Raw genomic sequence first — 27,227 nt, 5'->3', positions numbered from 1 at the left:
TTACCTAAACATGATAACCTTGGTTTTCTAGAAATGTCTTTTATTAAATAATACTGTGTATAAGGGGAATTAACCCTAGACGTACCAGGAGATCTTCTAACCATAAAAAGAGAGAAACAGCAGTACTAGTCCAGATATGAACCCAATACATAGAACACACACTGGAGTATGTAAACTATCTACACGTCTCCCAATCTCAAATTAGTAATAGGTTAAACAAGCCAAAAGACTAAGCCAAAAAATAAATAAAAAAAATAAATAAAAATAAAATAAAAATAAAAATAAGTATAAAAAATAAAAGTAAAAATACAAAAACAAGGTGAAGTTATTCTAAATCCATGTACTAAGTACAAACTGGTGTAAATGAGTGTAACAGTGGATATGGACTCCAGCAACCCAATGTATATACGTTCCAGCTGCACTGTGTTAATGTATCTGTATGATAACAGACAAACACAGAAATATAATCAAATGTCTTGCAGTGTGGGCTACTGCTCACGCACTAAGTCACTGGCATAGATCTAGAGTGATAAAAATAAGTGTCCTCTAGTACTTTGTAACTTCAAAGAACACCCGTTTTTTTCAGTAAAAAATCTATAAAATTTATTTAAACAGCATCATCAATGGTAGAAAAAATGAATGAAAATTTGATACATGGTATATAAAAAAATCGATTGGTATATTTACAAAGTCCTTTGTGATAAGCAGAATCCAAGTTAGGCGGTTGCTCACTGAACCTCTGGCCGGTCAAGAGGTAACAGTGGGAAGAAAAGCCGGGAAGTTGGTTTTCAAAATCTTCGCGTGCGTCTCACTCAGTGTTGGTCTGCGTTCCACTGGATCTCGGTAAAAATGCGGCAGGAGCCAGAGGTTCAGTGAGCAACCGCCTAACTTGGATTCTGCTTATCACAAAGGACAAAGAGCTCTAATGGGGAGCTCATTTACCAGTTGAGAACTTCTTCCTACCGTAAATTATTTGTATCATTATTTGTATCATTATTATAATTTGAGACCACAATTAAATCAACCTTCCTGGCTAATCATGGCAGCATCACTTATGGGTAGCTCCGCCCCAATCAGGAACAGGACAGGATAAAATCAATTAATCAGACCAGGCTGGGTATAAAAGGTCCCTCCTCCTTCCATCCCACAGTCTTTTTTCCTGTCCTTTCAGGACACACAGGATATTTTATTTTGGGCCACCTTCCCATGTGTACCATGGGCCTCCAGTTGAAGTTCAGCCTCTCTTCATCTGAAGAACTCAGTAAACAGCCTGCACGGGCAGGACTAACTGAGTTTAGTACAGATTAGTTTCTGTACTATATGGGAGAGATCTATATTAGGAGATATGATGTGGGGTCGGCTGTTGCCTTAAAAATTTCCCCTTATGACATCCACACCCCCCCCCCTGATCTGAGGTCAGTGTTTTGGAGAAGCCAGGGTAAGTTTTCTTTTCTTTTTTTTTTACCTGTATATTCTTTCTTGTATTCTTATGGAGAGAACAAGATATCTTGCTCTAAAATCGGATCATCTATCTGTTTTCTTGGTCAGTTGGTCCTTACCTTCATTCTGACTGACTGGCAGGGTCTGTGTATCCTCCGATCCTGCTCTTCTGTGCTCGGATTGCCGGCGCATGCGCAAAGCGGCCGCCGGACGCCGACGGTACTGCGCATGCGCGGGTTAATTGCGCCCTTAAAGGTATATCGCGCCAAAAATCCGAAAATTCTAAAATCGCTCAAAATTGATCCTTGTATCTTCCCTGAGCATCTGGTATCAAGGAAAGCTGCCTTTTTCCTCCAGAAACTGGTTTTTAAGGTAAAATTCCTACTTTAAATTTTTTCACAATCTTTAAATTTTCAGTTTAATTTACATTGGTTCTGCAATAAGTGTTTTATTTTCTAGATGGCTTCTCCCTCTGCCTCAAGATCTCGCTCTAGAAGACATAGGTGAGCCACATATATTCTTCTATAATAGGGGGGAAAAGAGTGCCACTACAGGCCTATAATATGTTTCATATTGGCCTCTATTTCAGCCCAGAAAAATCTCAAGAATTATCTCCCAGAAAATATCGAGAAAAGTCTAACCGATGTACAAACTGCAACCAAGTGGCTCCTCCAGGAAATAATTTGTGCAGATCTTGCCTGACGGAAGCAGCGAAAGACAGTTCCCCTCAGACGGACTTAAAGAAATGGATATCGGAAGCTATTGCTGAAGGGTTTAAAGCCTCTAATAAGATGTCTATCTCTAAACGTCCAAGAGTGGAGAATTATGTGGAATCTGAAGAAGAGTCTGATATGATGGAAGACTATTCTGAGGAAGAGGAGGATGAATATGACTCAAAATCACTGGATTCAAGGTCGGTAGATAAATTGGTTTGTCTTATCAGAGACACGTTAAGAATCCCTGAAGAGAGCAAGGAGAAGAAGGAGTCCGACAGATACTTTGAAGACCTGAAGCCTAACAGACCCTCTTTTCCAGTGCATTCGGCCATCAAGGAAGTCATTGCTGAAGAATGGAATAGACCTGAGAGGAAGGTAACTCTAAAGAATAAAAATCCTAGACTATACCCGTATGCTCCTGAGGATTGCAAGCCATGGATGTCGATTCCGAAAATTGACGCAGCGGTCATTCACATGGCAAAAAGAACGACTCTTCCTATAGACTCTATGGCATATTTAAGGGAGCCAATGGAAAAGCGATTAGACGCCGACCTGAATAAGGCATACCTGGCATTGGGATCAGCTTTACACCCAGCAATTGCCCTTACCACCTTGTCCAGAGCTCTTAAAATATGGGTGAATAATCTAGAAGAAGACATCTCTGGGGGAGTGCGTAGAGAACGCCTATTGGAAGGTCTTAATGATTTTAAACTGGCCACAGAATTCTGTTCGGAAGCTTCCCTGGATCTCACCAAAATGGTAGCTAAAAGTATGGCGCTGTCTGTAGCCTCCAGGAGAGCATTGTGGCTACACTCTTGGGGGGCAGATTACGCCTCTAAGGCCTCTCTATGTGCGCTCCCTTTTCAAGGCGACCTTCTTTTTGGCAAAGTACTGGAAGATGCTATCCATAAAGCAGCAGATGGACGAAAAGCTTTTCTACCTCAAGGAAAAAGAAGATATGGGGCTTCCTACGGGAAGGATAAAAAATTCAGAGACCGATCCTTTCGAGACGTCAGAGCATACAGGCCCGGAAGAGAATACTCCAGGAACTCTAATTGGAGAAACTATCAGTCAACTTCATCTAAACCGGTCAGAGGAAGGGGATCTAGACCAGCTAATAAAAGCTTCTGAACGTTTGCTGGCCCAGCCAGATGTTATAGGAGGCAGACTTCGCTTCTTTTATCCGGTTTGGGCCAGAAATATTCAAGATTCTTGGGTTCTTTCTATCCTCAAAGAAGGATACAAGATAGAATTCAAAGAATTCCCAGCTCTAACCTCCTTTGTCCGTTCAAGAGTGGCAAAAGGAAGAAAAGAAGTTGCTCTGAACGACATCATCTCACAACTACTGCGGAATCAGGTCATAGAGGAAGTACCTTACGAAGACCTTTACAGAGGCCTCTACTCTACTATATTCTTGGCCCCAAAACCTCAAGGGAAGTGGCGGCTGATCTTGGACCTAAAAGTTCTGAACACTTATTTAGTTCCAAGAACGTTCAAGATGGAGTCTATTTCCACTATCCTGCCCAACATCAAGATAGGGACCTGGATGACTTCCATCGATCTAAAGGACGCCTACTATCAGATTCCGATTCACATCAGTCATCGCCGGTTTCTGAGGTTTTGGATATCAGGCAATCATTTCCAGTTCAAGGGTCTTCCTTTCGGATTAAGCCTGGCTCCCAGAACGTTCACGAAGGTTCTAGTCTCTCTGGTGGCCTTCATAAGAACGAAGAACATCGAGGTCTTTCATTATCTAGACGATTTCTTGATCGTAGGTCCTTCCAGCCAGATAGTAGAGGTCCATACGGAAATGACCATCAAATGCCTTCAAGATCATGGCTGGCTGATAAACCCCAAGAAGAGCTCATTGGTGCCTTCTCAGAAGATGATATTCCTGGGAGCAAATATAGACTCAGTGAATGGCCTGGTATCTCTGTCTTCAGACAGGAAAGATCGAATAATAAAAAAGATCAGAAGCATGCGCCTAAAGTCCTTTGTCACAGCAAGGGAATTCATGAGCCTCTTAGGGTCCCTTACGTCCACGATTGGTCTAGTAAAATGGGCCCAATGGAGGATGCGACCCATTCAAAGACACTTCCTCCTACAGTTCAAAAAGAGCTCCGAGAATTGGGATCAGAAGATTCATTCTCTCCCGAGGATTTCAAAAGAACTACTCTGGTGGACGAGAGAAGATCACCTTCTCCATGGGTTTCCCCTGGAAGAGCCGGTCTGGATGACCATAACTACAGACGCCAGCCTCCTGGGATGGGGAGCACACCTGAACGACTCTTGGATTCAAGGAGCTTGGTCATGGAAGGAGTCAAAACTTCACTCAAACTTAAGAGAAATGAGAGCTGTTCTCAAGGCATTAATAGGGTTCCGTCCTCTTTTAAGGCATGCCTGGGTAAGGATACATACAGACAACAGAGCTGTGGCATCCTACATAAATCATCAGGGAGGCACTCGAAGCTATTCTCTCCTGATGGAATTATCCCCGATAATGAAGTTTGCCCAACTACGGTTACAAGACCTAAAAGCGGTATATCTTCCAGGACCAGAGAATCTTTTGGCGGATTACCTCAGCAGAACGAGGATTCTCCAAGGAGAATGGAAACTGCACCCGGATTTGTTCCACTCAATCACCCTAAGGTGGGGTGTACCCCAGATCGACCTGATGGCTTCATACCGGAATACTCAGGTGAGGAGGTATTACTCCCTTCATGCAGATCACCGAGCTGTAGGACAGGATGCCCTGTCTCTTCCATGGGAATTCGATCTGGGGTACGCGTTCCCTCCACTACCTATGATTTACCGGCTACTGAGGAAAGTATGGCAGGAAGGCCTCAAGGTCATTGCCATTATTCCTATCTGGCCTCGCAGACCTTGGTTTCCCCTTCTAAACAAGATGAGCCTGGAACCTCCTTGGCCTCTCCCTCTCAGCCCAAACATCCTGACTCAGGGACCAGTAGTTCATCCCAACCCCAGCCAGCTGAAATTGGGGGCATGGCTCTTGAAAAGGAGAGACTTCTAGCTCAAGGGATCTCTGAAGCTGTGGCTTCTACGCTCCTAAAATCCAGAAAGGTATCAACCTCTTCCTGCTACCATAGGATATGGGAAGTTTTCCGTTCCTGGTCTCTACTAAATAATGTGGATTTTCTTCAGCCGTCTAACATCGATATTCTACATTTTCTCCATACAGGTCTGGATAAAGGACTGAGTCTAAGCACTCTTAAGGTCCAAGCTTCGGCTTTATCTGCACTCTGCTACAAGTCCTGGGCATCTGATCCTCTAATTGCCAGATTCTTTAAAGCTACCATCCGCATAAGGCCTCCAAATAGGAACTACTCTCCTCCGTGGAATTTACCTATGGTTCTGGAGGCATTGGCTGAAAAACCCTTTGCTCCATTAGATGAGCTGGGTCTGGTCTTATTGACATATAAGACATTGTTTCTGGTAGCTGTCACTACGGCAAAGCGCATGTCTGAAATTCATGCATTTTCCTGCGATGAAAATCACTGTCAAGTGTTTCACGACAGGGTGATCTTGAGACCTAGACAAGAGTTTCTACCTAAAGTCGTCTCGAATTTCCACATCCTACAGGAAATTGTTATTCCTTCCTTTTATCCTTCTCCTTCTACGCCAGAAGAAGTGAAACTTCATGAATTGGATGTCAGGCGGTGCCTGCTTAAATACATAGAAGCCTCTAGTCTGTTTCGGAGGTCTCAACAGCTTTTTGTTCTACCTATTGGATCCAGGAGAGGGGAGGCAGCCTCCACTTCCACCTTGAGACGTTGGATTTCCAATACCATAGTCAAGGCTTACCAGTTAAAAGACCTAGTTCCTCCTAGTAGGATCAAAGCACACTCTACGAGGGCCTTAGCAACATCATGGGCTAACTGGGCAGAGGTTCCATCTGAAGACATCTGTAAGGCAGCTACGTGGTCTTCCCCTCTCACTTTCATCAAACACTATAAGCTGGATTTGGCTTCGGCCTCTACGTCCTTTGGTAGAGGTGTTCTGTCCTCTGTTGAATCTATATAGATTAAAATATTTTTTTTCAGCATCATCTGGTGAATGTGTTTGTCTTGTTTTTTCCCACCCTATGGTGAAGCTTGGGTATTACCCATAAGTGATGCTGCCATGATTAGCCAGGAATACGGAAAATTTTATCATACTTACCGTAATTTTCTTTTCCTGGCTATTATTCATGGCAGCATCAACGAACCCCCCCTTGTTTTTGTTTTTTGCTTTAGGACTAGACTGTGGGATGGAAGGAGGAGGGACCTTTTATACCCAGCCTGGTCTGATTAATTGATTTTATCCTGTCCTGTTCCTGATTGGGGCGGAGCTACCCATAAGTGATGCTGCCATGAATAATAGCCAGGAAAAGAAAATTACGGTAAGTATGATAAAATTTTCCGTAATTTTCTCCACTCATCCAGGGTAGATTTTTCCACCCATATCTATATCTTTTATTAAATAATGTTCTTCACAAGCACCTCAAAAAAAAAAAAAAAAAGAATTTTACAAATACATTTTCCATTATATATATATATATATATATATATATATATATATATATATATACTAACAAATTCTTCATTATTTTAGAAAAAGCGCAAATGTAAAAAAAATGTGATAATGTGTAATTTTGCCCCTTTATCTCCAATGGGTTTCAATTTGTTCTATATTTATGTAAATAAAACAAAATTCCAATTACATTTCTGACAGCTATTACAATGTACAGGAACTATGTGTTTTTTAAAATATTTTTGTTAATATGGTTTTGATGTTCCAATATTCTTTCTTTTAGTTTAATATATGTTCTTGCCACATGTCGCAGGGACATTGCAATAAATATATAACATCTTTAGTGTTACAATTTATTTTAGATGTAAAATAATTTGCCTGCAGCTGTAATTTTACATTATTTTATTCATAATAATCGTTGAGCTTTACAAACTTTGCACATAGTGCAATAATTAAAATAATTTGTTTTGGAGTTTTTACATTTAAGTTTTGTGTTTAGAATCAGAATTTAGAATCAGATGTTTTGTTCATACTGAATAGTGCAATTACAATAAAAAATAGGTATGTCTCCTAAAGCTTTTTTTCACTGTTGTTGGTAATAAAACCCATGTACCCATATATATATATATCTCCTTTTTTCTATGTGTACAATAAGTTACTATGTTATATTGATATGTATATCCTTATGCATCTCTCCCATTTCTTTTTCTTTTCCTCCACACATGTGAGTTAGATTTCTGGAAACAAGAACTCCGGGATACACTCGAACTTTGAAGTAGAACGCGAGCTGAAACGCAAACTTACGGTTTCTCTGAATGAAATGCATGATGACGCCAGTGCGCCTAGAAATTATTAGCGCTAGAAAATTGAACATAGCTAGGGGATGGAGGCACCAATGACAAACCGGAAAATACAATCAAAGGGATTTGAAAGGATGCTAGAGGGACGGGGTTCTGTATTGATTTTTTGATCCTGCTTGCACTTGAATGGCCCCTGAGGAAGTCTCTTGTATGGACGAAACGAGTAGGATTACTTGTGGTTACTCTTTCTGATTACACTTGCTGTTTTTAACATTTATGCAAGTGAATATATTGTTTTTTAAGTTACACCTATTTGCATTACAATTGATCAATTTCTTCTCGCTGAGTTTATGGCTCATCATTGCTGAGGGTGTATATTGGTCTGGACATCTGAAGATTAGTGATGTACCGAACTGTCCGCCGGCGAACAGTTCCCGGCGAACTTAGCGTGTTCACGTTCGCCGCGGCGGGCGGACACATGCGCAGTTCGATCCGCCCCCTATTCGTCATCATTGGGCAAACTTTGACCCTGTGCCTCTCGGTCAGCAGACACATTCCAGCCAATCAGCAGCACTCCCTCCCTTCCACACCCTCCAACCTCCCTCCCAGCATCCATTTTCGATTCATTCTGAAGCTGCATGCTTAGTGAGAGGAGGGAAAGTTTAGCTGCTGCTGATTAGATAGGGAAATTGATAGCTAGGCTAGGGTATTCAGTGTCCACTACAATCCTGAAGGACTCATCTGATCTCTGCTGTAAGGACAGCACCCCAAAAAGCCCTTTTTAGGGCTATAACATCAGGCTGCTTTTTTTTTTTTTTCCCTGTGTAATGTAATTGCAGGTGCCTGCCTGCCAGCTTCTGTGTGAGGTTCACATTGGATACTGTGCCTACTTGCCCAGTGCCACCACTCATATCTGTTTTTACAATAGGTTAAGCTTTACATTTAAAATAAATATTTTTTTTTCACTGTAATAGAAGAGCAGTTGCCTGCCTGCCAGCTTCTGTGTCAGGTTGGATGCCTTGCCCATTTGCACAGTCAGTGCCACCACTCATATCTGTTTTAACAATAGGTTAAGCTTTACATTTAAAAGAAATCATTTTTTTTCACTGTAATAGAAGAGCAGTTGCCTGCCTGCCAGCTTCTGTGTCAGGTTGGATGCCTTGCCCATTTGCACAGTCAGTGCCACCACTCATATCTGTTTTTACAATAGGTTAAGCTTTACATTTAAAATAAATATTTTTTTTCACTGTAATAGAAGAGCAGTTAGTTGTCTGCAAGCGTCTGGGTGACACCGCCACGAATTGCAGGCAGTCCTGCTGCCACCTCCTCTACTCCTCCTACTCCATCCTCTTCCATAACCTCCTCGGCTGAGTCCTCTTGTGCTGCTGCGTCTTGCTCCACATCAACGGCACCCCCCCAGCTCCCCAGGTACTATTCCACATCCCGGATACGGCAGTGTCACGCCGTCTTGGGTTTGACTTGCTTGAAAGCAGAGAGTCACACCGGACAAGCACTCCTGTCCGCCCTGAACGCACAGGTGGAAAAGTGGCTGACTCCGCAGCAACTGGATATCGGCAAAGTGGTGTGTGACACATGGCACATGTGTGTAATCTGATCGTACAACGCTTTGTGCATAAGTACACAGGCTTACAGGACGTCCTGAAGCAGGCCAGGAAGGTGTGTGGCCATTTCAGGCGTTCCTACACGGCCATGGCTCACTTTGCCGATATCAAGCGGCGAAACAACATGCCAGTGAGGCGCTTGATTTGCGACAGCCCTACACGTTGGAATTCAACACTCCTAATGTTCGACCGCCTGCTCCAACAAGAAAAAGCTGTTAATGAATATTTGTATGACCGGGGTTCTAGGACAGCCTCTGGGGAGCTGGGAATTTTTTTGCCACGTTACTGGACGCTCATGCGCAATGCCTGTAGGCTCATGCGTCCTTTTGAGGAGGTGACAAACCTAGTCAGTCGCAACGAAGGCACCATCAGCGACATCATACCATTTGTTTTCTTCCTGGAGCGTGCCCTGCGAAGAGTGCTGGATCAGGCTGTAGATGAGCGTGAAGAGGAAGAGGAAGAGTTGTGGTCACCATCACCACCAGAAACAGCCTTATCAGCATTGCTTGCTGGACCTGCGGCAACGCTGGAAGAGGATTGTGAGGAAGAGGAGTCAGAGGAGGATTGTAGCTTTGAGGAGGAGGAGGAGGAGCAAGACCAAACACAACAGGCATCCCAGGGTGCTCGTTGTCACCTATCTGGTACCCGTGGTGTTGTACGTGGCTGGGGGGAAGAACATACCTTCAATGACATCAGTGAGGAGGAGGAACGGGAAATGAGTAGCTCGGCATCCAACCTTGTGCAAATGGGGTCTTTCATGCTGCCCTGCCTGTTGAGGGACCCTCGTATAAAAAGGCTGAAGGAGAACGACTTGTACTGGGTGTCCACGCTACTAGACCCCCGGTATAAGCAGAAAGTGGCGGAAATGTTACCGAATTACAACAAGTCGGAAAGGATGCAGCATTTGCAAAATAAATTAAAAAGTATGCTTTCACAGCGTATAAGGGTGATGTCACAGCACAACGGGAATCTAACAGGGGGAGAGGTGGAAGTCATCCTCCTCCTCCTCCTCCCACGACCACGCCGGCAAGGACAGGACGCTTTAAAGACGTGTTGTTGATGGAGGACATGCGGACCTTTTTAAGTCCTATGCATCGCCACAGCCCTTCGGGATCCACCCTCAGAGAGCGACTCGACCGACAGGTAGCAGACTACCTCGCCTTAACTGCAGATATCGACACTCTGAGGAGCGATGAACCCCTTGACTACTGGGTGTGCAGGCTTGACCTGTGGCCTGAGCTATCCCAATTTGCGATAGAACTTCTGGCCTGCCCCGCTTCAAGTGTCCTGTCAGAAAGGACCTTCAGTGCAGCAGGAGGTATTGTCACTGAGAAGAGAAGTCGCCTAGGTCAAAAAAGTCTAGATTACCTCACCTTTATTAAGATGAATGAGGGATGGATCCCGAAGGGACTGACACTGGGCGATACATTCGATTAAAAAAGGCCTGATGAGATGAGCTGCCTTGGGCTAAAAATGGTCCACACGCTGCTGTATTTTAGCTCTGAATGACGTTTGACTTGCGTGACTTATCCGCCACCAACTAGGGTTCATACCGCCATGTTTTAGGGCACTTTCTGCCTGTGAAATAAACATCAATTTTTCTGGCCGCTGCTACAGCAGCGGCTGCAACAATACCAAATTTTTCAGGCATGTGTACATGCCTAATTTTTAGGCCCACTGGTGCAGCACTGTGGCTTCAAAAAACAAACCAAAAAAAAATCCTCCAAGATGGCACCAATATACCAGTGGTCTAAGCATCTTCCCACCTTGGCCTAAAAAGGGGAGGTGATTCAACAATTAAAAATCTCTGCCATTTACATGATAGGAGACGCGGAAGGTATTAAACTGATATGAACAATACTAAACTCACCACTCCTATCTGGTGGCACATTAGCTTGCCCGCGCAGTGCCCCAAATTTCAAGTAAGAGGACCGACCAAGCATCTTCTTCCATCTCCCTGTTACATAAATCAATGCCATATCCATAGAAATTGTAGAGAATATCCAGGATAGTTTTACAGGGCCAAATCATGTCGCCTGTTGAAAGAGGTGACCTTGCTCAGGTCCCAGGTGTGCGGTTCCTAAAATGGCTGCCATATACACGTCCACTGATAGGAGACGCGTAAGGTATTAAACTGATATGAACATTTACTAAACTCACCACTCCGAGTGCTGTTATTTATTTAATTTTTTTGTGGTGAGGCTTTACAGGACAGAGTGCTTCTCCACGGGACATGTTAACTCACGGGCAGCTGGCTCATCAAGGAACCAGAGCAGCTTGAATGAGGTGACCTTGCTCGGGTCCCAGGTGTGCGGTTCCTAAAATGGCTGCCATATACACGTCCACTGATAGGAGACGCGGAAGGTATTAAACTGATATGAACAATACTCCACTCCTATCAGTAGGTCCGTCCCATTGTGATTTATGCCCCCCACCCACCGCGCAGGGATGGGGGCCGGGGGGGAGGACAGTAGGTCCCCCCATTGTGATTTATGGCCCCCACCCACCGCGCAGGGGTTGGGGAGGACAGTAGCTCCCCCCAGTGTGTATCATGGGCTTTGAGGACAGGTGTCAATCCATACCTGCCAAGTGACCCTATGTAGGGGTAACAGTCCCTATTCTGCTCTGTGTCAGTGTGTATCATGGTCTCTGTGGACGGGGAACAGTCTCTATTCTGCTCTGTGTCAGTGTGTATCATGGTCTCTGTGGACGGGGAACAGTCTCTATTCTGCTCTGTGTCAGTGTGTATCATGGACTCTGTGGACAGGGAACAGTCTCTATTCTGCTCTGTGTCAGTGTGTATCATGGTCTCTGTGGACGGGGAACAGTCTCTATTCTGTTCTGTGTCAGTGTATATCATGGTCTCTGTGGACGGGGAACAGTCTCTATTCTGCTCTGTGTCAGTGTGTATCATGGACTCTGTGGACAGGGAACAGTCTCTATTCTGCTCTGTGTCAGTGTGTATCATGGTCTCTGTGGACGGGGAACAGTCTCTATTCTGCTCTGTGTCAGTGTGTATCATGGACTCTGAGGACAGGGAACAGTCTCTATTCTGCTCTGTGTCAGTGTGTATCAGGGGATTTGAGGACAGGTGTCAATCCATACCTGCCAAGTGACCCTATGTAGGGGGAACAGTCCCTATTCTGCTCTGTGTCAGTGTGTATCATGGTCTCTGTGGACGGGGAACAGTCTCTATTCTGCTCTGTGTCAGTGCGTATCATGGTCTCTGTGGACGGGGAACAGTCTCTATTCTGCTCTGTGTCAGTGTGTATCATGGACTCTGTGGACAGGGAACAGTCTCTATTCTGCTCTGTGTCAGTGTGTATCATGGTCTCTGTGGACGGGGAACAGTCTCTATTCTGCTCTGTGTCAGTGTGTATCATGGTCTCTGTGGACGGTGAACAGTCTCTATTCTGCTCTGTGTCAGTGTGTATCAAGGTCTCTGTGGACAGGGAACAGTCTCTATTCTGCTCTGTGTCAGTGTGTATCAGGGGCTTTGAGGACAGGTGTCAATCCATACCTGCCAAGTTACCCTATGTAGGGGGGACAGTCTCTATTCTGCTCTGTGTCAGTGTGTATCATGGTCTCTGTGGACGGTGAACAGTCTCTATTCTGCTCTGTGTCAGTGTGTATCATGGTCTCTGTGGACAGGGAACAGTCTCTATTCTGCTCTGTGTCAGTGTGTATCAGGGGCTTTGAGGACAGGTGTCAATCCATACCTGCCAAGTGACCCTATGTAGGGGGGACAGTCTCTATTCTGCTCTGTGTCAGTGTGTATCATGGTCTCTGTGGACAGGGAACAGTCTCTATTCTGCTCTGTGTCAGTGTGTATCAGGGGTTTTGAGGACAGGTGTCAATCCATATCTGCCAAGTGACCCTATGTAGGGGGAACAGTCCCTATTCTGCTCTGTGTCAGTGTGTATCAGGGGTTTTGAGGACAGGTGTCAATCCATATCTGCCAAGTGACCCTATGTAGGAGGAACAGTCCCTATTCTGCTCTGTGTCAGTGTGTATCAGGGGTTTTGAGGACAGGTGTCAATCCATATCTGCCAAGTGACCCTATGTAGGGGGAACAGTCTCTATTCTGCTCTGTGTCAGTGTGTATCAGGGATCATTAGGATAGGTGTCAATCCATATCTGCCAAGTGACCCTATGTAGGGGGAACAGTCCCTATTCTGCTCTGTGTCAGTGTGTATCAGGGATTTGACTATCTTTATTCAGATTCAAAAATTACAATTCCAGGAAAATTTTTACAAACATTTACAAGAACATGTTATGCACATCATAGAAACAACGTAAACCTCTTTAAAGCCACAAACTTAAGACAAAAAATACGTACACACAATGTGTAAGGGTTTGAAAGAATATTCTGAATCCTTACATGTTTACTTTATCGTTTGTTTGATTTTTGTGAACCATATATAAACTACAAGCAGCGTGAAAACTATAGAAACTCAAGTGGCCATGCTGATCAAATTAAATAGTATGCTTTACACAGCGTATAAGGGTGATGTCACAGCACAATGGGAATGTAACAGGGGAAGAGGTGAAAGTCATCCTCCCCCTCCCACGACCCCGCCATATCTGCCAAGTGACCCTATGTAGGGGTAACAGTCTCTATTCTGCTCTGTGTCAGTGTGTATCATGGTCTCTGAGGACGGGGAACAGTCTCTATTCTGCTCTGTGTCAGTGTGTATCAGGGCAGGGCTTTGAGGACAGGAGTCAATGTTAGGTGATTTCTGCCCTTTATGGATTAAAAGCAGACTCTGCATCAACTGTGCAATTTTCCATGGGAGTTTTGCCATGGATCCCCCTCCGGCATGCCACAGTCCAGGTGTTAGTCCCCTTGAAACAACTTTTCCATCACTTTTGTGGCCAGAAAGAGTCCCTGTTGGTTTTAAAATTCGCCTGCCCATTGAAGTCAATGGCGGTTCGCGCGGTTCGCTGGTTCGCGAACATTTGCGGAAGTTCGCGTTCGCCGTTCGCGAACCGAAAATTTCGGGTTCGCGACAACACTACTGAAGATACATTCATTTAATGGGAAATCACTTACTAGGCACTATTGACATTTCAATAGTGGCCAATTGAAAAAAAAAAAGCTATATTATTATGCTTTATTATACATAGTTACATGCTATGTTGTTTTGCATTCTGTTTCCTTAGCAGAGATTCTTCTATTTTTGTATATCCATTATACCTGGCCAGCTGCTTGGGAGCTCAAAGTTTGAAGTTCTACATATATCTATATTTTGTGTTGTTATATCACTAAGGTTGTCTTGTATGTGTCTTTCATGTGTTACCTCTTATATGACTTGTCTAACTGTGTGAGCTCCAGTTTGATCCATTTTTTTCCCTTTTCAGAAAATGTAAAATAATGAACAAAAGCAGAAAATAAAATCGCAAAATGTGTCTTTTATTTGTTTGCAAACAGCATATATTTTTTATAAGCATATATTCAGATTCCTTAGTTGACCTGGTTTTGAAAGGGAAGACGTTCGTAGAAACAACTCTGTTGATCTGACTTTTAAAATCTCAAGATTGTCCGAATGCTGCAAAGTAAAATAAAATGTAGCGTCAGGTAATAATGCAGAAATTCTAATGGCTAGTAAGAGCAATGACAGTATTACAATAACAATTTCGTCCATATATAAATTGGCTTTTAATCTACTACTTGCACTTTAACATGATTCTGATGATGGTAAATACTAGGACAATTGTGCTCTAATTTTCTGAAAATTTAAAGGGACACTATAGTCACCAGAACAACTATAGCTTATTTGATTTGTTCTGGTGACTAGAATCATGTATTTTTGCTGTAAACACTTTTCAGAGAAAATGCAGTGTTTACATTACAGCCTAGTTATAACTTCACTAGCTACTCCTTAGATGGCTGTTAGAGATCCTTCCTGGGTCATGGCTGCCTAAAATGCATCCAAACATTCAGTGTCTCCTCCCTCTGCATGCAGACACTGAACTTTCCTCATGTAGATTAATTGATTCAATCTATCTATATGGGGAGATGCTGATTGGCCAGGGCTGTGTTTGAATTGTGCTGGCTCTGCCCCTGATTTGCCTCTTTGTCAGTCTCAGCCAATCCTATGGGCAAGCATTGTGATTGGATCAGGCTACCAGGAAACAGGGACATGTAAGCAGCTGCAGACTTGAATACGGGTAAGATTGTACTATATTTAGGTAGGGATGAGGGGACCAGGGGGGCTAGATGGTGGTTTTAACCCTATAGGGTCAGGAATACAGGTTTGCAGGTTTGTGTTCCTGACCCTATAGTGGTCCTTTAATTAACACATACCAGATTGGGATTAAGCTGATTGAGCTGATTGTTATTGGTTCATTGTAGGCTGATATATTTTAATTGTGGACATTGCATAATGCAATATGCTCCCCCCCCCCCCCCCCCCCCCCCCCATCAGCAACCACTTCTAGGTCAAAGGGTGCTTGTTGTGCCACACAATTTATGATTTAATAACCAGAATTAAGGGCAAAGTACTAATTTAAGGTTATAATGTTTATTCCCTAAACACTATGTTGTGTTGGGGGTGACCTTTATAATAAATAGTTACACTAGAAAAGGTTTGCCAGGAAGAAGAAAGATACAACTTATAATGTTAAAATGAAAAGAAACGTACTACTGCAAGGGTGTAAGTCTTATTTTATTTCCTTGTTTTAGTGATGTGTAGATGAAACAATATGCAAACTGCAATATCAGCTATCCAGAAGAATAAATTGTACTATGCTAGATAAGGAAGACATCTGTATCTCAGTGAATTAATTGCAATCAGCACTATCCTATGTTTGTAGACAAGCATGACACGTGTTTTGACTAATTAGGTACTGAAAGCAGCACTGTCATGGCCGAATCCCTTTTTTTTTTTTTAACCCCCCCCCCCCCCCGACTCCACTACACTACATTTTTAACCCCCAAATGCTCCTTAGCCCCCCATATTACCTATTTTTTTACATTTATTTTCTGCCTGGTCCTAGGTTCAAGGCGCCGCCATCTTTGTGTGGGTAGATAATATCCCTGTAGGACACATCATCTGCCCACACTAGAAAGCACAGTGAAATTCCTGTGCATACCCAGTTAAACACTTGGGCATGCGAACGGGAATTTAATCTATTAATTCGTCTGACGAACAAACAAACACCAAATATCGGTGTTCGTTTGTTCATTCACTTTAATACAAGGAGGGAGTGCTCTGAGCTTAATTGCAGGGCGGGGCAAGGCTTTATAAGCCTTGCCCCGCCCTGCGGAGCTCAGTCTGCGCGGTGCCCTCGCCGGGTGAAGATGGATTCATTTTTTAGCGTCAAGTTTTGTTCTTTTTCATCAGATTTTTTTTTTGGCACTCGGGTTTTTTATTTTCTTTTTTACAAGTTTGACGGGTATTATGGTTTTTACATGCCCTTTTTTTAGGGCTGAAAAATGATTTTGGGGCTGAAAAAGATTTTTCAGAAGACATCAAATGGTAAGTTTTATTTTTTTTTACAGCTAGTTAGTTCTTTTATTCCCCCCTCACTTTTTTTAGGGTTAGGGGGGGCAGGTAGGGGATTATTAATTTTTTATTTGGGTGGAGGGGTGACTAGTGGCTTGGGGACCCCTATTCACCTTGAGGGTTGGGGGGAGGACATTTTCATTTAGGGCCCCCACCTGCCACTCAGGGGTGTGGACTGGGGGGGAAGGACAATAGGTTTCCCCCCTCATTATCCTTTAGTGCCCTCACCCACTGCTCAGGGGTGGGGGCAGGGGGTGGGGACAATAGGGCGATCTGATTTTCAATGGTTTGACTCCAAAGTTGGGGCTCTGGTGCCAACGCTGCAGCCTTCCTCAACTGTAGAATGTTTAACTATACTATTTCTCTAAGTGGGATGCCTATGATAAGTTGAGAGTATCATCTGATGGTAAGATGGCGTCCAGACACTCCTGCTCTATAACAGCATAAATCAGTCAACGTTTTATGGTAATGGAGTGTTCCTTTAAACTGCCACACAGTTTTATGCATGCTACACCTTAAAATATGATTAATAGTTTGCAGTAACAAACAATAAGGAGGGCATGCTTTAGGTACTGCTCCTGTCTATCAATAAACTACAATGCCGATATAAATACCTTTTTCCTTTACGCAAATAATCAAATCCTTCATTGATTTTTTCAAAAGGTAGTCTATGTGTCACCAGCTTGTCCAGATCAAACTTTTTTCCATGTAATCATGAACCAGTTTAGGGACAGAATCCTTTGACTTCCAACCTAAAAAGCACATATTTTGTTATAAATTGAAAATCATTTTAAAAACTCATTAGCATAATATATTTTGAGACTCAAACTGCGTGTGTTTGGATTGCATTTCACTTCATCTGTTGATTCGTTTTTTTTGTCTGCATGGTGGTAGATTGCCACAGACATTTGTGTTCAGTGATAATGTCCCAAATCTCAGTAAACAGTACTCTAAGTATAAAAAGTACATGCTTTGCTGAAACCTTTGAATTATCAGCTCTATTCACACTGCATTGCTTCACGTTACAGCTTTGATTAGTAGGATGCTTCAGAGTCCAATGGCCCCCAACATCAGTGTCCTGTGAATCAGGATGCTGATGGGTGAGATGAAAGGGGGTGGGCCAGTGACACAAATTGCACCACTTGTGCTGCCCATAAAGGGTGAACACATCCAAAATATGAGTGGGTAAGCCTAAAGAACTAGCAGCTCAGACTGGCATGAATGCACGCCAGGATGTCTGCTAATCACAAAGGCCAGTTTAGCTGTTTTAGTGTTCTCCGAATGGTCCTAGCATGGAGCGACTGCATCTAATGATGTGTTTGCACTATGCTTTTTAAAGTCAGTTCTCTGGTGTCCCTAAAAGCGGCTCACAGGACAGGGCCCTAAAATCGGGACTGACTTGTCATAATTGGGATAGTTGGGAGGCCTGAAGTTGAATCCTAAATGCAATTAATCTGGTCCTTTAATTGATGTTTTTATTTTTTATGTTTCTCATGATTTTAGCCTGGAAAAGACTTCCATTAACTCCAGTGGGAACTCAGTTTAGTAATTCTGCTTCTCGTAGAATAAATCTGCACAATGCAACTAACTTTTGTCACTTGCAGTCTTTACCATGAACATATGCCTAGCTTAGTCTGCTGCCAAAAAAAATTAAGCCCTTCAAAGAGATTTTTTCAGTTATTATTATTTTTTTATTATTTATATAGCGCCATCAGATTCTGTAGCGCTGTACAGTTTACCCTACAAGTACTGTCAGCCTTATTAATATAACATGAGACAGTTGCAAAAGCAAATTATTAAACTATTAAAAAATGTTAGTAGTAGTAATACACGTGTAATAACTCCCCAATAATTGATTATACCTCCAAAAACAGATCCTGTTAGTGTACGTCCAGTAAGAAAGATCATTGGGTCAAACGTGATAGTTTTGTTTGCTGCAGATACACCAACGATCACAGTTGTTCCGAAGCCATAGTGGCTGGAATTTATAGCTGCAACCTGTGGAGTAAAAGTACGCAATAAGAAACTACATTTCTATTTATGATGCAAAAAGGAGGAATGGAAGAAATGCAAATATAACATTTAAGTGGAAAGTTTAACACTATAATTACAGTTTAATTTGTATTCCTTCATTTTAAATATGAAGTGGTAATATAATATCTGCCTCTTTCATTTAATTCAATAAAATTCTCATAATTCTGTCATAACAAATCAGCCGTTAAAGTTTCTATATTCATATCAAAATAGAATTTCCCACTCGTTTAACAGTGATAGGCCTGTATAGAGCTGTAAAGTATAAAAAGAAAAGATGTTCCATATTGAGAAAAGTTTTTAAGGGTCAGATTGTGTAGGCATCCAAAAACTATCATTGATTTTTAAAGGAACACTATACCATTAAAAATAAAAAGATATTATTTATGTTATTATTTATGTTCCTCTGCTTAGTGAGAACCATTGTTGAAGCAATAATTAATGTAGAGTGAGATTTATGAGCAATGCAAAATTAAAGCGGCACTGTCATGTCAAACTTACATTTCCCCAATCTCTTCCTCTTCTCTTCCTCTCTCAGAATCTGTTCTTCATTTCTTCCTGCCTGCTCTAGTTTTTCTAAAAACATAAGACAAATGTCTTATGTATATTTCCTATGCCTGACTAACTCAAGTTGGTCAGAGAAATTTTCCCATAATACTCACCCTTTCCACCGTGATATCGCGATGCCTGTTTTTATTTATTTTATTCCCGAACTTCCAGTCATTTAGACAGAACACTGGCGAAACTACCGAATTTCACCCTAACAGAATGAGAACAGTTTGTTCATTCATGTTAGGATGACATTCGGTACTTTTAGGTCAGTTCGAAATTTAATTCAAATGAAATTCCGATCTGTGCTGCGGCTGCATCATTCCTATGGTATTAGGGAGCTATCTACTAAAAGGCTGAAAGAACAAGATTGGTCTTTCAGCCAACTTTACTAATACTAAGTAAAGATTACTTAGTATTAGTAATTAATCTGCCCCTACTCGCTATGTCACGAGTAGGGGCATGTCTAGTAAACATTAAGCAGCCCGTGGCTGCTCACTGTTGTAAAAAATGTTTACAAAAATAAAGCACCCCTCCCCAATAAATGGCCACATGATGGGGCATCTATTAACTAGAGGTGGAAGACAAAATAACGTAATAGCGTCAAATAACAGGGGACAGGGGGCGTGGCCTGACAGCGCACCAGGACAGTCGCATGAGCGAGTAGCTCCGTGAGTCTCCAACCCTACACAGCGATTTGCAAAGCAGTGGGTACCTCATAAATCCCGCATAGTGAAACGAAAGTGCCAGTGACTGCCATGGCTGCGAAATCAGCGAAGAAGCTGAAGCATAAACAGACCGCACTGCAAGTTTCGGCGCTGACACCACTACGCGCTTGGGGCCAAGATGGCGCTGACACGCGGCATTCGCCGTCCGCGTACTCCGACCGCAGCGACCTGACTTCAATATCGGAACCAACGGCGACACCAGCAACCGACCTGACCATCCACAAGATGTTACAGGCTTTACAGACATCTCTCCAAACCGACATGACTAAAATGTCGAGAGACATCAAAGCAGACATACAAGCGCTCGGCGACAGAACGGCGCACCTCGAGGACAAAACAGAGGAAATCATCTCTGCCCATAACACCCTAGCTGACGCCTATTCAGAGGTGAAAGCCAAACTAAACTACCTTACTGATAAAATCGTGGACCACGAGGACAGAGACAGGCGCAGCAACATTCGCCTCCGGGGTATTCCTGAAGAGGTCCCCCCTCAAGACCTCCAATCCTACGCTGTGCGCCTTTTCCAGGCCCTGGTTCCTGATTTGACGCATCAGGATTGCTTAATTGAGCGCATACACCGCCTGCCGAAACCAAAATCCCTGCCATCCTCGGTTCCCAGGGACACTATAGCAAAACTCCACTACTACACCAGTAAAGATAAAGTAATGAGAGCTGCAAGAACTATGAAAACGCTACCAGAAGATTTTGCGGGTGTTCACCTCTTTACCGACCTTTCTGCCGCAACCCTGTTGAAACGAAAGGAATTATCCTGCATTTCCAAATCTCTGAGAGATGCCAACGTCCTCTACAGATGGGGATTTCCGACCCGTTTAACCATCCGTCGGAATGGCTCGGACCGCCATATTACTTCAGTCGAAGAAGGAATGAAACTCCTGAAAGAATGGGATATCGCCCTATCACATCCACCTGGGCAGCCTATCCAAGCGAAACCGCAAAGATCGAGGTCCCCGAGGAAAATCCAGACAGATTGGAATATGGTGGCGGCAGATAAGTGAACCGCTCCGACCCCCTTTCCTCTGCCAACATTAGCCCGATTCATTTATCTGTTAAAGACATGAATCACACTGTTTTTTTTTCTACTGAATGTCTCTTTATATGGATATGTATGGGCCTTATGCCTCACTCAATTGGTATGTTATTTAATTGAAAGAGCCGCTGGGGCCGGGCCTTGCTGCAGTGCCGGGGCCCTTGCCTCGGGCCCTGCCACGGCAGTGATGCACTGGTTTACAGCACAACTGGTCCATCTCTAGAGCTTCATAGATGTATATAGAGTGTCCGTTAAAGACATGAATCGCACAGTTTTTTTTTGTTTTGGTTTTTTTGTCTAATGAATGTCTCCCTATATTGATGTGTATGGTCCTCATGCCTCACTCAATTGTTATGTTATTTAATTGAAAAGCCGCTGAGGCCGGGCCTTGCTGCAGCGCCGGGGCCCTTAACCTGGGCCCTGCCGCGGCAGCGATGCACTGGTTTACGGCACAATTGGACCACCTCTAAAGCTTTATAGATGTATATAGAGTGCTGTATTTTACATATGTCTAGCGTTCCACTCCCACCATCATAAAGGCATGTTAATCCAATATGGATATTGCTGCACAATACAGATAAGCAATGGCACAACAGGTTCCCACAGAGGGACACTACGCAAAGTGATTGGTGCGCGTACGTTACACCACCCTCCAACTGTCACCGTTTATCTGCCAACCCTACTATAAAATCTTCTCAGCGGACAAGGGGGTAGCACACAAAAACACGCTGGGTCCCTTGGCCACCACTGTGCTTGTATCATATAGTACCCTCCTACCTAAGCCGAGGCACCCCCAAGTGCAGGAAAACGGTAACCCCCTGAGGTCACCCCAAGTTACCTAGCACACCAGGGTTGTGCGTTCTGTCTACCCACACCACCCCACTAGGCTCAACAGAGCCTTTTCACCACCGCCTATGCCCCAGGGATACCCTGTCGGCGGTCATTTGTACATAGTTCTTCATACCTACTTGTTTCTACCTGTGGTATGTTTTTGTCATTCCCTTTTCTACTCCTCTCCCTCCAAACTATTGGTACACGCTGTCAAGACGGTAGTGCGACTACTTAAAGTGGTAGCAGCATTGGCTTTTAGTACTCGAAACAACGAGCTCCTCTCGCTACCTCTGCAATTATACAATGCCTATACAGGATACTCAGACATAGGCGCTATTCCCCCTTCATTGATGGAACTGTTTTTATTATTAACTATAGAAGCGACCGCTCCCCTGATGCCATGACGCTCAATATACTATCTCTGAACACGAAAGGCCTAAACTCACCACATAAACGTAGACTAGCACTTGAAGAAGCAAAAAAGCACAAAGCCCAAATAGCCTTCTACCAGGAGACCCATTTTAAATGGGGCGCACGTCCCAAATTCTGCTCAAATGCATTCCCCCACGATTTTCATTCATGTTACAAGAAAAAAAAACGAGGGGTGTCCATCCTGATAGGGAAAGGAGTAGCCTTTTCGTTACTTAAGAAAACAGGGGATAAAAATGGTAGATATTTGATAATTCAATGTTATATAAACAACGAACCATACACGCTTATTAACATTTACGGCCCACATACCAATCAAGTGGAATTCATGGATAACATTTTTGCCCTAGCGAACACACACAGATTTGGCAATACTATTATAGGTGGTGACACAAATTTTCTTCTTGACAGCTCTCTTGACTCCACGTCCACTGACAAGCTGACTAACGCCTCCGCACGTAGATCGCACAAAAACTCGTCGTTGCTCTGCAACCAAATTCTACAACACAATTTTCTAGACCCATGGAGAGTCCTCCACCCGTTAGAAAGGGATTATACCTTTCATTCTCTGGCGCACAATACATATACCAGAATCGATAGATTCCTAATACCAAACACGCTAATGCAGGCAGTTCAGACAACATCTATAGGCCTTACAACTTGGTCAGATCATGCCCCCATAATCTTAACCCTAACCGAACATTGTTCTGTGGCCGGCAGAGGAACGTGGAGACTAAATGACTCCCTGTTGAGGGACCCCAAAATTGTAGACCAACTCAGAGTAGACCTCACCGACTACTTTAAGACGAACCTGACCCCTGATGTGGATATAACTAATGTCTGGCTGGCACACAAGGCGGTAATAAGGGGCCTTTTGATTAAAGCCGGCAGTTATGCTAAGAAACAGAGACTCAAAGAATATTCCACTCTAATTACCAAGATAACTGACCTGACACATAGAAATAAATTAAACCCCACGCAAAACTTGCGACAAGAACTCTCTATGTTGCACACCAAACTTAGAACCCTGGAGCAAGCCAAGACCACTTACATACTCCAACGCTACAAACATAATTTCTTCTCACAAGGAAATAGGTCTGGCGCACTATTAGCCGCAAGACTCAAAGCACGCACGGCCCACTCCAGGATAGCATACATCATCACGACAAAAAAACAGAAACTCACAAACCCTCAAAATATAGTTGACGCATTCGCAGATTACTATAGTAAACTTTACAACCTTAGGGACGACTCTGCAATTAAACCGCCACCTACACAGGACATTCTGAATTTTCTAGCAAAGACCAACTTACCCAAACTCTCACCAGCAGACATACTATCTCTTACTGCACCATTTACCGCACAAGAATTACACACAACAATCAAGCAACTTCCCAAACACAAAGCACCGGGTCCGGACGGCTATACTAATCTTTATTATCAGACCTTTGCCTCCGTCCTAATACCGCACTTATCCACACTCTTTAACCGCTGCTATTCACAAGGAGCGTTACCCCCAGAAATGTTAAAGGCACACATTTCCACCCTCCCAAAACCGGGCAAATCTCAAACACAATGCCAAAATTTCAGACCCATATCCCTACTGAACGTAGATGTTAAACTCTACGCCAAACTCCTAGCCAACCGACTATCTACCATTCTCCCTACGTTAATACATAACGATCAGTCAGGCTTTATCAAAACGAGACAAGGCTCAGACAACACCAGGAAGATCTTGAACATCCTATCCCACACACACAACAATAAAAGTCAGGGCCTTCTCTTAGCACTAGATGCGGAGAAGGCCTTTGACAGACTAAATTGGGATTATATGCAGCATGTCCTAAAAGCGTTTGGCTTCACTCCGCCCATAGTCTTAGGCATTATGGCGCTTTACAACGCCCCATCGGCTCAGGTCTCCAATGCAGGCTTCCTCTCTACCCCATTTCAGATAACCAATGGCACGCGTCAAGGGTGCCCCTTGTCCCCGTTATTATTTGTCCTATCTTTGGAGCCACTGGCGCATATAATTAGACACCAACCTGAGATTAAAGGCATGAAAGTAGGCAAGTCTGAATACAAATTATCCATGTTCGCAGACGACATACTTTTAACTCTAAGCGACGTGTCCTCCTCCCTCCCCGCTTTAATGTCGCTTCTGAAACACTATGGTAGCCTGACCTACTACAAATTAAACCAAACAAAAACTCAAGCACTACCCATAAGCCTACATAAAGACCTCACCCAAGAACTCGCCAAGACATACGACTTCGACTGGAGGTCCGACTATATCACGTACCTTGGGGTCAAACTTGCGCCCACCTCCGACCGTATATTCCAATACAACTATAAACCACTCCTAACCTTATGCAAATCGGAGTGCCTACGGTGGAAGCCAGTTACACTGTCATGGTTGGGCAGAATCAATACAGTGAAAATGGTTCTTCTTCCCAAATTGTTGTATATTTTCCGCCTCCTACACCTACGGGCTCCACCAACATTTTTTAAAACACTCCAAAAGATACTGTCCTCCTACATATGGGACGCCCACAAACCTAGGATCTCCCAACGCCTTCTACAGAATCATCAGATAGATGGGGGTATGGGCCTCCCAGACATTTATACCTACTATAAAGCAGCCATCTTAGAAACGGCAGTGAAACTGCACACCCCCAAAGGTGCTTATCAATGGGTCGACATGGAAGTTGATCAAATTACTGGTACATCAATGATAGACATATTTTGGACACCTAAGTCACTACGCCCCAAGACCATGACAGTCTTCCCGACTACTACATTGTCCCTACACCACTGGGATGCGTTACGCCAAAAACAATGTGCACCTCATAAATACCACCCCCGTTCTCCACTGTCAGCCCTTAAAAGAGCTTCACCCGGGCTCTCGCTAAATTCTTGGGTTAAACTAGGTATAACTTCACTGGAACAGATACTCCACCTAAACCGCATCAAACACTTTTCACATCTGCAAAGGGAATTTAATTTACCTAATTCCTCAGTGTTTTTATATATGCAACTCCAAAGCATTGTAGTTACTCATGTTTCGATACATGATACCACAACGCACACTCCAGACGGGCTGGATTTAAGGGTCTTATATGATAGATGCTGGCGGGCTCCATCCAAGCCCAAATCCCTTGCCTTCTGTTATACAACCTTATTACGTACTTCCATGCCCCCAACCCCCACATTTGTGACACAATGGCTGGCAGAATGTAGAACAATATCCAATGAAGAAATACTCATATCCCTAAATGCACTCAAAGGGATAACACAATGTTACTCCCACTTTGAAGCACATAGAAAACTGGTGTACAGGTGGTACCTAACACCCCAAAGGCTTCATAAAATGTACAAAACGGTCTCCCCGCACTGCTGGAGATGCGGAATGGAAAGTGGAACGATGATACATATTTGGTGGTCATGCTCACGTATCCAACCGCTATGGCTAGCAGCGCAGGAGATACTGCAGTCCATGGGGCTTACCTCACCACCCCTAGATATCCACACAGGTATATTCCTACTATACCCCAGACCTATAATAAAGCAAGTGAAAATTGTCATGGCACTAGTGGCGCTAGCAGTGAGAAATCTCATTGCGAACTATTGGAAACTATCACAGTGCCCCTCTAAATCCCTCCTCCAAACAAAAATTCATCAATACTATACCTACGAGTGCCTGTCCGCCCAAACAGCGGCACACAAGACAAGGCTCATGTCAATCTGGGCTCCATGGGTGATGCATTGGGAAAAGCAACCTACAAACACCTAGACCCATATCCCCGAGATGATGGACGGCGATGATGCCACGCTCTCTCACCACACTCTAAACAACACTGCACTCCGATAACTCTAATATTGGAAACATGAACGACACATAAAGATGTAGTAAAACCTGGGATGGGTCTGAGGCCTCGCAAGCTGCATCACAAGCCCCTCACAATAGGTTGCGATGTGGATACACCGCACCTTAGGAATTCTACGCTCTGTATTTCGTACTCCATATATTCCCAAAATTTTGAATCATATGTTCTGTAATTTGTACTATGCTTCTGTATCAATAAGCGTTATCGCACTACGCTTTATGTCGAGCTGTATCAATGTTAATCTAACCGTAACCCTACCCCTAACCCCCTTCTTCTTTCTGTATCCCTCCCTACCCCCTTGAAAAATTTCAATAAACATTTGAATATGAAAAAATAACAGGGGACATAGGGTCTACTTGGCCCCCACCCATGAGCGGTGGATGGGGGCCCTAAAGAACAATGGGGTGGGACCTATTGTCCTCCCCCCGGCCCCCACCCATGAGCGGCGGTTGGGGGCCCTAAATGATACTGGGAGGGACCTATTGTCCTGCCCCCGGTCCCCACCCATGAGCGGCGGGTGGGGGCCCTAAATGAAAATGGGGGGGACCTGTTGTCCTCCAGCTTCCACCCATGAGCAGCGGGTGGGGGCCCTAAATTACAATAAGGGGGGCCTATTGTCACCCTCCCACCAAAATAAAATTAAATAAAGCCCTACCTACCCTCTCAACCTAAAAATAGTAAGGGGGAAGACAATAAAACGAATTACCTGTAAATAAATAAATAAAAAATACTTGGCATTTGATGTCTTCTTTTTTCAAAAACCTTCTTTTTTCAGCCACAAAAAAGACCAAATAAAAATCCATAATACCTGTCGAATTTATAAAATAAAATAAAATAAAATAAACCCCTGCGCCCAAAAAAATATGCCGTAAAAAAAATCCTGACGCTAAGAAAATCTTCACCAAGCGAGAGCACCACGCAGACTGAGCTCTGCAGGGCGGGGAAAGGCTTATAAACCAATCAGATGGCTCTGAGTCAAATTGCTGGATGTGGAGAGGCTTTATAAGTTTTTCCCCACCCTGCGGAGCTCAGTCTGTGAAGTGCCCTCACTGGGTAAAGATGGATTTTTTTTTTTTAAGCGTCTGAATTTTTTTTACGCCATGTTTTTAT

At 43.6% G+C, this 27,227-nt stretch overlaps 1 pseudogene; it reads right to left on the bottom strand.

Moving 5' to 3' along the window:
- Positions 1–14,500: 14,500 nt before the first annotated feature.
- LOC134614606 (alcohol dehydrogenase 1-like) overlaps positions 14,501–27,227 on the bottom strand; it is a 34,399-nt pseudogene continuing 21,672 nt past the window's right edge.

The sequence above is a fragment of the Pelobates fuscus genome, chromosome 6 (genome assembly GCF_036172605.1).
Source record: "Pelobates fuscus isolate aPelFus1 chromosome 6, aPelFus1.pri, whole genome shotgun sequence".
Classification (NCBI taxonomy): Eukaryota; Metazoa; Chordata; class Amphibia; order Anura; family Pelobatidae; genus Pelobates; species Pelobates fuscus.
This window is presented reverse-complemented; position numbering and strand designations above follow the sequence as displayed.